Here is a 7148-nt window from a genome sequence, read left to right as displayed (position 1 = left end):
CAAGATGTCATCCCATTCCTGCTAGGACTTGGTTACAGGCCCCATGATTGATTTCTTTGCTGATTCTGCACACATGCATAGCACTGTCTCCCTTTGCACTTTGGATCAGCCATTCCTAAGGTGCAGAACTCTTCCTGTGGTTCTGTTCCCCCTTTTTCTTTTCTCGGTAAGGTTTATTCTTTTTGTAGTGCATGATAAAGATAGGCTTTCCTCCTTCAGAAGTGATTAAGCTCTTCAATCACTCTCTACAGTAAACAGGTCCTGAGGCAAAAAGTTTGTTTATGTGTAATGTGTTTCCTCATCTCTGCTTGCTCTCATCATGAAAAGTCCTAAGTGTCTCATCCTGATTAACACAGCAGTGAGCAAACTGCTGCTATCCACAGCAATTCTGTCTGTCCATAATCCACAGTCAGAGGACAAAAGCTGACTCAAAAAACCCTTGCAAGTTTGCTTTGCCTGTACCTCACTGCCTTCTTTGTGAGCCAAATATTATCCCAAGTGCAAGTGATAACTGAAGGGAGAGGCAATATCATCTGAATGATATTCCCAAATGTCGTGTGTGTGATTTAGTCTCCCCAGCAGCACCCCTCCCTCTCCCCAAGGTATCAGAGCAGAGCTGCCAGGGGTTTGGGTCAGCAAGACCCTGTAGAACCCCAAAAGGGAGTGAGAAGGCTGTTCTGGCTAAGGGCATCTTGCATTTGAGAAATGTTTTGCTGTGAGAAGTCCTCAGGATTTGTCCATCTTCATCTGAGGTCAAATGGGTCAACAATGGAGTTGACAAGATGGGGTGAGAACCTGGGCTCTCACCCAAAGACCACCAAAGGGGCTCATATGCACAGGGTGTTCAAGAGTTTCAAACAGTCTCACCCATTGCTCTGCTGAACACAAGATTGTCTCAAGCCCCAGCAATGTCTGGGTAACAGGAGGGTAATCTACCCTTAAGCTTACCTCACTTGACATATACTGCACCTTCAAATATAGCATCCAAAGTTTACAGGATGAAAAGTGTGAGCTTAAAACAATAGGGAGAAAATTCCCACTATGAGGCCAAAACACTTCTAAAACTTGCACCTTCCAACACCTGTTACATTTCCCCCTGAAACTGTTTTTCTGGTTTTGCTGGGATTTGTGAGATAGGAATCACCTGCTGTACTTCAGAGCATCCAAAGTACTCCTGGACTGTTAAAAAACACATTGTGATTCTAAAAAGAAATATCCCTCTGTGTCTTTTGAAAGATCACCCCAGTGATTCATCAGAAAAAAAACAAGTCTAAATAAGTGCAATTATTCTTTAGCAGATAATGAGGAAAATCTTCCTTGCCAGTTCAATCTGAAAAACCCAGTGTAAAGAATGAGACTGGGTGGGCTGGAGCAGTTAGAAGAAGTGGCTTTTAGTGGAAGATCAAAGTCTAGAGAGTGGATCACTTCAAGACGTTTCTCCATCTCAGTCTGTTTGCAGCCTCACTGCACAGTTGTGGACAGTTTGCAGTGACCACCCACAGGACTGGAGCAGCTGAACCTTTGCACATCTCAGGAGGCAAACCCAGCGCTGACAGAAGTGCTGGATCCAGCTCTGCCCATTGCATTTGATGCCTATTTTATGGTACTTTACAGAACATTCCCAAAGAGCTCTGCTTTCAATAGGTAGGATTTGCTGCAAAGCATTATCTTGCTACAATGCATTAGGGTGATTTTGATCGAAGAAGATCTGACTCATAACTTTACACTACAGGAATAGGCTGGAGTTTACTGGAACTCAACAATATCAATAAACAGCAACAGTCATATTAAGGCTCTGTGGTTTGGCTCATTTAGCATGCTGGCTTTATTAAATCTGGCATAGTTGACAATGTGCATCATGCAAAGGCTACTTGGTAGAATTTGTCAGGTTTTAAAGAAATGCTTTTTAAAAACCACAAGAATAAGAAGATTAGAGCTATTTCCTACATAAACAGTGATGTTTTTTTCACTAAAGAACCTCCTCTTCAGAGCTCTGGCAAGCTGCAGAAATCCAAGTACTACTTGCTCACTTACTAGGTTTAATTTTGTTTTTAACACATTCCTATTCTGACAGAAAATCTGAGTTTTCCCACTCTGAGGTAAAATTATTGTTTTCAGTTTTGACTGAAGAGATGTTGATTTTTCTCCCTCTCAGTAAAAATCCTACTTTTCAGAGTGAGATAGAGCCAAAACATCAATGGAAAACTATGACACAGGGCACTTCTCACATCACAGGAACACTTCAGCAGCCAAAGCAAAAGGGGAAGAGTTGATCAAGGAGGGAGAGGATATTTCTGCACATTTCCACAAAATAAGCAGTTGCACTAAAGGGTGGATTCACTAATCAAAATACATCACTAAATTTTGATTTGCCCAGGCAGACACCTGAATGCAATCAGGTTTTCCATCTATAAAGTAGAAAAATACTACTGCAGAGATCGGGTGGGCTTCACACTAAAATGGTTACAGACCTTGGAGAGCCTCCACACGTGAATGACAAATGCAAAATGATGTTTTACTCCAGGTTTACAAAGAGAGCACTGCAAAAGGCATTTGGCTGACAGTGAGGGTGTGCAGAGCAGAAGCACAGCCATCAGGAGTTGATTGTTTCACAGATGCACCAAAAAACAAAGACAAGAAAGCAAACACTTAGAGCCACATAAAGGCAGCCAGTGTGCAGGATGCATCATTATTCTTTCTCAGCAAAATCCCCTGGTAAGGCCTGCCAGAGCTGCTTGCTTAACCTGTAGTTATATGTTTAAATTTGGGTTTGTGCTAAACAATGTCATTATCTCATCACTTTTTTTGTTTCTTTCTCAGTTGTTCTGCTATTTTTTTAAATTCTCTCTCTGCAAATAGGTGAAAAATTGAACAAGGATAATATTGGGGTTTTGCAGAGCAGCTATTCATAAGCCATAGCCTTGCTGTCATCTCCATAGTCAGGTGCAGACAACAGCAGGGTGACCTGGCCTGATTGGCCTGACCAGGAGAGCCTGGCAGCACAGGGGACAGGGAGAAGTGCAGAGCCTGGGCAGCATGTGACAGGGGAGGGACTGTCACCACAGCAGAGGGTGGGTGGTACACACATTTCTGGCCAGTGTAATGGGATTCCCAGCACCACAGCTGGCAACACTGAGGCTAAAGTAGTGGAAGGTTTGGTGAAGAAGTAAACAGGGCACTAGGAAGGGGTGGTCAGCTTCCAGGCTGCATCCCTGAGAGCCTGCTGGGGGGCCACTCCCATGGAGGTGCTGGTCCTCACTCTTGTGGACAGAGCCAGACAGATGCTGTCTGCTGAGTGCCAAAAGCAGTGGAGTTCTCACTTGGGTCATCTGCTCTTGCCAAGTGGCACTTCTTCATCCAACAACTCACAAATGCAACAGGACTTGATGCTAAGCCCAGGATCTCTCATCTCACACCCAGTGACACCCACTGCTTCCTGGATTTCACTCTGCTCAAGCTGCTTTCAAATCCACTGGCACTACTTGGCACCTGTGAAGTTAATTTCAAACCAGAACTGCTCCTGCCAGCACCAGTGCTGCTCAGCCAGAAGTAGATGTCATCAGCTGGGTGATGAGTGATGACATCACATTTTGATGAGTGATGAGTGCTCCTCATGTCCATCTAGTAGTACCTAAAATATAACCAATGTACACTTTTTTCATGTATGACAATCTACACAATGTGAGATGAAGTCCAATCCAGCACTGGGGATAGTCCCAGCTCAAGCAGGAAAGGGGACCAGAGGCCATCCAGAGAGCTCTGCCAAGCTCACATCTGATTTCATGAGCATGGAGTCTTTGCTGCCTCTGTGGATTAAGTGGGCTGACATGAGAGGCCAGGGGAGAGCAGTCACAGATGGACAGACATTCCAGCTGATAGGGATCTCAAGAGATGTCTACTTTTGAGTCTGCAGAAGGGATTTGTACCATGGGGAAATCAAGTGTGATGTCACAATATCACACATAACAAGCTGAGATGCAAATAAACCAGCTGGCTAGATGTCTGTGGAGTGGGTAGCCTGGAAACAACATTCCCTCAAAGACTAGACATGCACAAACTGACCAACTCTACTGATGTCCATTCTCACAGCCTATCCAAAGGGCATCCCTCCATGTACACATAAGGAAAGATCTGCTGTGGAGAAAATATAGCCATAAAATTACTTTGATCTAAAGTTAAAGTACTTGTGAAAAATTGCTGTCTAGGGTCCCAGTGTAAGTGCTATCAGCATACTGTGAGAAAACACCAATAAAGTTATTCTGTTGGAATCTCAGAGAAGAGAAACTACGTAAGAAATGTTATTTAGTGATATGCCTTACAAACAAGCAGTGAGAAATATCTCATGAAGGTTTTCTGGAATACCTGCTAAACAAGACTCATCAAAGACTAAGAGTCCACAGAGCACTTGTTCTGTTGAATGCTAATGTCCCTAAAATGCTCTGAAAGCAGATAAAAGAGATTCAGCACTTGCCATTTTTTACCTACTGCACAATAGATATTGCAGTTGCTTTGGTAAATGAACTGAGAATTTCACTAGAACTTCCTTAAGCATGTTTGTGCTCTCCATTCATTTTTAAGAGCTTCTCACAGCATCCTTCATGCCCCTGTGACAGCACCCCATCCCCTCCAAAAAGGACTCACAGAAGCCCCTTAGAGAAGGTGGGCTAAGTCAAATTCAAGGTCAGGTTAGAGGGAGCAAAGGCTGAGAGCCAGTCTAAGGTGGTAACTACATTTTCATATCTTGCATTTGTTTCAGTGGAGCTCATCAAAGTGAGATGGAGATCCTCTGAAGAAAAGAATATGCATTGGTGGCAAGAGGAGAGTTTAAAAAAAATAAAGAGAACAAGTAAAAAGAAGAAAAAAAGGAAATCAGTGTTTGGTATTGATTTTGACTGAGGTCTTGGCTGAAGGTACAAGAGCTGCTCTCCAATGTGAAGTTTTGCTTTGGACTCCCCTTCTGTATCTTGAAAATTTTCTTTAAAAATTTAAAGTCCTTTTAAAATCCTTTTCTGAGGTCTGTGGCCAAGACAGCATTACAGCTTAAATTATAAGATCTCTTTGCTGTGCAGTTCTGGCACAAAAATGCAGACTTTGCACATCCATGAAATTCAACTGGTGTGATAGCTTTGGGCATTTGTTTGCATTTCAGCACACAAAACCCTTTTATTCTGATACCTATCATTAGCTGCTGTTATGCCTCTTCTCCTATCTATCAGTGTGTCCATGCAACTTATTTGTAAATTACTCCTATTTTCACAGTCATTACTTGCTTCTTTTTGCTAATATAACTCTGCAAGTTTTGACCAACAAAAAGATTTGAAATGTGGCTCTGGTTACTACTTATCTGTTTTCTCAAAGCAGCAAAGATCTAAAACTCTTATGTGTACAACAGCTGTGTGTATTAGATTCCTTGGTTTGGAAAATGCTTTGAACAAACTCAATTTACTTTTCATTTCATAGGCTTGCTCATGCCTGAAAAAGAAGTAACTTGATAAATTATTTGCAGTCGCTGCCAGCTTGAGCAACATCTGAAATGTTTTGTTGATGAGTGGAAGTTTTCAGATTATTTTTGGTGCCATGACATACTGCTGTACATAACCCATACTGGAAAATAACTGACAGCCTCTGGCATCTTGGAGATAAGCAGTATCAGCCTCTGTAGTGTAGTGGACTGTGTCTCTTGAGTAAAACAGATTCTGGCAGTAGCTTTGGGAGAGAAAACCTGATTTTTTTCGAATAAGCATGTTGTTAACACATTTTTATTTTCTTTTGATTCAGCCTTTAGATGATTATTTTCTTCTTTTTTTTTGCTACTGATCTTTTCCTTTGATATTCTGGGCATCATCATCCAGTCTGTTTGGAGGCATGACTGAAAAGTGAGGTGATCAGAACAAAAGGGATTTTAAATACATGAAGTTAATTCTGTGGGTTTAGTGTCTCTCCCCTCCCTGCATCACCTTGGAAAGAGGAGGCGGTATCCCACTCTCCAGCTGCTGAGAGAGCTCCACGGCACTGAGTCAGACCAGGGTCACTGTGCAAGAGCTGAGCAGCCCTCAGGAGGGGAATTTCCCACCATGGATGTGTGGAGCAGCATTTCCCCTCACCCTGCAGGAGACATCAAGGGGCTGCTGCCAGGGGTCACCAGAGGAGGAAACACCATGAACAACCTGAGGCTGCCAGGGATGCTCTGTGTCCAGAGCTGCCTTTGATGCTCTGAGCTATTTACCAAGAGCCCACTGTCTGGCTGACAAAATGTGCCAGGAAAACTGGAAGCAAATAAAGAACACCTTTCAGAGCAGGTTGTGTCCACTGTGTTGCTGATAATAAGGACACATCAGATGAGCTGTCTTAATATAGGAGGAAAATGAGGATGGGCATCTGCACCCAATTATTTTCTTATCCTATTCTCCTTTAGTACACCCACATCCATGCACTGTTGCTGTGTACTTAGACAGGGGAAGCCTCTGGGTACTTTAAGCAACAAAAGAATTTCAGATTCAGTGTGTGTGTAACTCTGTCAGATGGTAAAAGCAATCACAGGCATCCACTGGTTTCAAAGTGTTAATTTCAGGATAGAAAGATAAAAAACCTTTGTGTAGATGTCAGCTCTAAATGATAAACACACACACACTCACACACATAAATATATGTCTTTGAAGGGAGACCACAGCATTATCTCATTATAAAATATTTTTTTCCAAATCTGAAACAAAAACAAGCAGAAAAGCATGGCCAGTGCATAGGTATCTATCTTTATACTACATAAATATGCAAAAGCCCTGTCAGAACAAAGCCTCATGTGTTGAAGCTCATTTGACAGATGCTCTTGGTCCCTAACTAAGACGACATTCAGATGTTATTCAAAGAGTGTAAGAATTTGAATGTTCACACTCTTAAAAGCTCTTCTTCACATATCTTTTCATGTTGTGGGCACTCTCACAGCGAGCAGTGTGGGAGTTGTCTCCTGAGCATGTCCCTTTTGAAATGTTTTGAGCCCACAAAAGGCAGCACAGCACAATGCAGATGAGCCACAGCAGCAGCTTACCAGTCAGGCAGCCACAAGCTCCCTGCACACATTTAAAGGTGCAGGGCTGTAGAGGTGTAGTCTGTGGGTGCATTTCACACATCAGGCACATCCAACCCAGAGC

At 42.8% G+C, this 7148-nt stretch overlaps 1 long non-coding RNA gene across 1 annotated transcript; it reads left to right on the top strand.

The window, feature by feature from the left end:
* Positions 1-4020: 4020 nt before the first annotated feature.
* LOC146444265 (uncharacterized) lies at positions 4021-4842 on the top strand. Its single transcript, XR_014846276.1, has 3 exons — positions 4021-4288; positions 4579-4659; positions 4757-4842. It is a non-coding gene; the product is annotated as an uncharacterized LOC146444265 (long non-coding RNA).
* Positions 4843-7148: the final 2306 nt, after the last annotated feature.

This window comes from Lichenostomus cassidix, chromosome 1, assembly GCF_008360975.1.
Source record: "Lichenostomus cassidix isolate B80296 chromosome 1, HeHo_3.0, whole genome shotgun sequence".
Classification (NCBI taxonomy): Eukaryota; Metazoa; Chordata; class Aves; order Passeriformes; family Meliphagidae; genus Lichenostomus; species Lichenostomus cassidix.
The sequence above is the reverse complement of the archived record's forward strand: the minus strand, read 5'-3'. Positions and strand labels throughout refer to the sequence as shown.